We start from the raw sequence: 5,673 nt of genomic DNA on the forward strand, positions 1-5,673 counted from the left end.
ACAATCATAGCCGAACATAAATGATTGTTCCGAAGAAGCATCTTCAGTTTAGTTGGTATTAGTTATTTATAAATCATGTGGTAAATTCCATTTTACAACAATCGGAAACATTAAACATAGAGTTAAACCGATTATTGAACAAAATTGCTATTTCAACCTCTGGTCTATAGTAAAATGAACTTATTTTTAACTTTTTCGCTTAATTTGTAGCCCCAAAATACTTTTTTAATATCACATTATCACTATAACAAAATCATCGATAGAATTTTATACACATTTTTTGTCAATTCTTAAGAGATATTTTCCGTCTACCATAGATTTTTCGATGCCCAAACTCAATATTCAAGTCTTCATTGGTAATTTTTTCATCGTTAGACTGCTTTAAACGTATTATATCCCTTTATTCCTTAAAGAAATCAAATGGAGATTTTTGTTTTGTTGCAGAATGTACTACGATGTTTTATTAAAAAACAACTGGGGTAAAATTATGACCAAGTTTTAATTATTTGGACCAACTCTGCTTAGAGATGTTTTTGTCTTATCGAGTAAGAGTTTAATTTAACCTCGCAACTTAGTTTTGATTCTGAGGGTGTCTGGGTCGCCATGGACTAGTAATTTTTATTCTATGTGCAGAATTCGAACAGAAGAAAATTTTTAAATTCTCTACCATTATCACACTGAAGTTCACTTGAAAGCCTATACCGATATAAAACACAGTTCAAATGTAGTAAAACCCCCGTTCCCGTTTTAGATTTTATAACACCAGTAAAAGTATCCTTTATATATATATATATATATATATATATATATAGCTGTTAGTAACCAACTATGTCCTTTGTTTTTGTCGGCATAACCCTTCATATCTAACAGGTCGACGATAACCCCCAAAGAGCCCTTAAGCAAATATATACTTATATGTTTTAGTTGTATTTATAGTTTGCTCCAGTATTCAAACATCGCACTCTTTGCAAACCTCTTGCATAAAATTTCGTGGAAATTGCAAGAAGAATTACTGGCACAACTTATATAAATGATTGTCCATGGTGATATTTACTATGTAGAGTTTATATTTACAATTTTATAAACTGTACCATACTCTCTACAACTACCCTTTCAAGCAATCCAGAAACATTTCTCAGAAAGAGTATATATCTACAAGAGGAACTTTTTGGCTTTTAGCCCATACCCCTTATATTTGTCGATTTTTGGCCAAATCATTTCCTTGCAGTAATTAAACAAGAAGATCATCCTCTTCTTAAGTTTTGATTCTTTCATTAAAGAGATTAATAAATTATTTATAAAATAAGTTCGTCCATTTTTATATTTTACTATTTTTTATCGCTCGGCTGTTTAGTTCAGTGGTTTGTCTTGTGGTTTTATCCTGCAAACATTTGATTCGAGTCGCATGTGTGTAAATTTACGTACAAAAATAAAAAAGTTTTCTGTAAATATTATTGATCAATATTGGTATAAAATTATGAAAATATATTTTATAGAATATAAATAAAAAAATGATCTAAAACATAAGAGAAATGCCAGTAACAAAATCGGCTCGAAACCCCATGAGAGCTTGCGATGTTTTTAAAAAGTTATTTTGTTTCTTTGATATTTTATATCTTTCAAAACAATTTTTTTTCATTGTAGGCATGTTGTTCTAATATCCAAATATAAGTTTAGAATAAAAGATACCTTCTAACTTGGAAATATATATAACATGGCGGAGAATACATAAAACAAAGATACCATAAAGTCATAAGCTAACCTATTTACATTAATCTTTTAAAGAAATTAAGCCAAAATTAGCAGCTTATAATTGCAAAACGTTTCTAAATTATTATCAGATGAGAACAATCAGAAAGATCTTTACGAAGCTTTAATAAATTTTCATAGCCATAAGCAGTACGGAATAATTTTCAAAAAATAGGCCACGAAGAATAAAAGGAATTTATGTTTGCTAATTTGAAAGTAAAGGTTTTAAAGGATAACTCTTAAAAAAGTTTCGGAGGAAGGAAGAAACTTGTTTTGAATTTTTATAGATAATGAGAAATTTTTGAACCACTATAATTGAGGTTAAGAAATGATCTTGTTAATTGTTCTTTATTGGGTTGCGTAGGATGTTCGAAGAAATTGAAAAAGATACTATAGATTTTTTAAAATTACTGAGTTTTTTTTTGAAATATTTAAGATCAGAAGAAATAAAATGAAGCAATTTATAGGAAGAAATCTAATAAATTCTCAATAAAAAAAATGAGTAACAATTTTTTAAAACATTGATGAAGTATTTAAAAACAATTACCCATACAAAAGTGGTGTGCTACACAGGAATGCGGCCTGTATAAAGTATTATTCTTTAGAACTATCGGCTCTGTCGTCGGTCACTGGCAGGGGTTTGCAAGTTTCAACATTAATATTTTTATTTTCCGAGTCATCCTTGAAATTACATAGTGTTAGAGATAAATATTTTAAAAATACGCAGAAGGGGAAATATTTGAAATGCATAAAATACATCTTTTAAGAATTGAGATGTTTATGTGGCTGTGATCCCACAAAAAGATTTCAGCCTTTAAACTATATTGATACAGGCTTAGAATAAAATATTTTTAAGTATAAAATTTTAAATAATTATAAGGAAAATTTTTGCAAACTCAAGAAACTAATTAGTCTTTATACCTGCTTCTAGAAGTTTGGATTGAGAATATGTATGGTTGTTTTTTTTTACTACAAATAAAACTCTTAAAGAGCAAAATTATATATATATATATATATATATCCGAAAACGACGGACTTAATATTCATCATAGGAAGAATTTTTTTTCTCTGATTTTAGAAGGTTGAAAAAAAACAGAAATTTGTAGTCATAATAAAGAAATTTTTTGCTTTGTATGGAAACCAGAAGGAATAAAAAATTCGTAGAAGAATCGACATTAAAAAACAGAAAAAAGATTGTCGGAAGTTCATGTAGAATTCATTTGCTTGGGAAAAGAAAATAAAATTTAAAATAGAGATTAGTACATAACAAAATCATAGAGTGTCTAGTCCTACGTGGGTTAAAAATATGAAAGCTGATTAGAAAAGATATAGCGTTTGATTAACTTTTAATATGATTTTACCAACAAAATAGTACAATAAAATAGTAATACGTTGCCTAGAATTGAAGATCTAATAAATCAAAAGTTAAAAGAAAATATTTTCATAAAAATATTAGTTAGAAGCATTTTTCAGGTAATATTACATGTTGCTGACAGAAAAAGGGCTTTTAAAATCAAAAATATAACATATGAATATGTAGAAATGCCAATTGATTTTTTTATTTTTTAGTAATGTTTTATGTGATAATAAGTTCTAAATGATTAAATTGACAAGACAAGTTTTACATATGCCTATGTTGCTTTTTCCAAAATTATTGAAATACAGATAAAATTTTAGCAACCGTTGTTAAAAGCTTTATAGAGCAGGCTTTTTTATACGAATTAAGAAAAAATAACACTTTAAAAAGAGAAAGTTAAATTGTTGCATAAATTTTCATACCAAAAAATACGACTTAAATTAGACTAAACAAAAGTAACCAGTACGCACAAGACACTAGAGAATGCAAATGGCATATTTATTGATAAAAGTTGATGTTCTTAAAAATTTTTCAATTAAATTGTGGAGATATTTGTAATACTTTGATACGTTTGTTAAAGAAAAATCGAAACTTTGTGTGGGACGAAACCTTTAAAAGGCATTGAACAGCTTAAAAAAATATTAAAAATATAAATATGTTTATACCAATCATATAAAATATAGTTTTTTTAAGATCGATGCGTCAAACATGGACTAGGCGCAATACAGGGCCAGATTTGTGTTGGAAGAAAATAACCGACAGCATTTGGATCAAGACAACACGGAGAAGCAGAACTATAAAGACTATTACTAAGAAGTATATGTTGTTTTTATTTTGGACCATCAAACACTAAAATATTAATTACTTTTTGGAATTTTACAATATAGAAAGATTACAGAGCACACCAAGCGGCCAACACAGACAGCGAAATTAAGTATTTACGAACTATTTATAAGGTAGGGAGTATCCGGATATATGCTTTGAATCATGAAATCCAAAAATCAATCGAGAATATACAATTTTGAAGAATCGAGAAATATAAAGAAATGAATTAAATAATAAGCTATCTAATCAAGAACACAGTAATTTGTTCATATAAAGATTAGATACAAAAATACCAAAGGCAGTCAAAATTTTAGCTGTATTTAAGACTGGGCATACTATATAACAATACATATTTAATTAATGTCGTATGTAAGGTCAATAAAAGGACATCGCCCAGTTTAGTAAAATAAAAAAAATAAATCTTGTCTATATGTAGAGGAAAAGGAGGAAATAACTAGAGCGTGCACGTTGAGAATTGAATATCCAAAGATATATTTTATAAAAAAATGCCTCTAACTTCAATATATCTATTAAGACACGTATAGCAAATTAATTTGGGCAATCCTTTTGCATTTATAAACTTATTGAAAAGTTGTCTTATGTTTGTTTATTAGCGCATTGAAATATCATTAATTAATCTTTGACTAACGATACTTTTGATATATGCTCTTGTGATGTAGTTATTAACATCACAGTTATAGTACAAACAAAAGGACCCATCAATATGTTAAACAATAAAGAAAGCCGATATTTTTTCTTAGGACGTAAAAAAAATTTAAGATGATAAAGAACATATGTTAGGAAAATGTAAAAATATAGACATCAAAGTTCTTTTTTTTATATACTCAAGCGTAGATTATACATATCTTATATGAAGATTTAGGTTCTATGTTTAGACTGAAAATATGATAGAACAATAAAATATATATAAATAATTGTTTCATATGGGATTATATTAACTTAACCCCACTGCTGATAAAGAATGATGTGAAATGAAGACATTCAAACTGTGAAGCTTATGATCACGAATTTTTACACAGTAATTTAAACACGTAAAGAGTTTTTTAAGACATTAAACATGGAATGTCAATATTAATTCAAGAAAAAATAATAAATGCTTAAAAATAACAAAATTAATTCTCACATGTTTCAGCCTTTATCTTTATACTTATTCTACTTTTCCCACAAAACTCAGTATTACTCGTCTAAAATATATTCAACAGAAGTTTTGGTGTTTATTAATGATGTTTTTATAAGAAAGTTAAATGATTAAAGTAGGAGTCAAAGAGAAACGTAAACATATGGAACAGTACTCTTAAAATAGTTTTACTTTGTTGGTACATGACCGTTTGTAACCCACATTGACAATAAAAAAAGGGAAATAAAAAAAATTATAAAAAAGACTTTACAATTTTTTTTAAATAGTAAAAGAAGATATATAATACGTCGATTTTTCAGTTTAAAATACCAGAGGAACTATAAAAGGTTCTCAAAGTGTTCGTCCTGGTTCGTTACATGTATAGACCGCATATTTCTTTGAAAAGAACACCAAATCTCTTAATTGTATGTTTTTGTGTCTCGAAGTTGTTGTAGTTTACTAAATTGACTCGTGATTCGCAGTCCTGTACTACATTTCAGTAATTTGTACAATGCAGCATCATACACTTTTTTGAACCGATCACATTAGAACTAGAAATACATTATCCTGTATCACTATTAGGAGAAAGCAGCATTTCTACTAC

Source organism: Vairimorpha necatrix, chromosome 1, assembly GCF_036630325.1.
Source record: "Vairimorpha necatrix chromosome 1, complete sequence".
Lineage (NCBI taxonomy): Eukaryota > Fungi > Microsporidia > Nosematidae > Vairimorpha > Vairimorpha necatrix.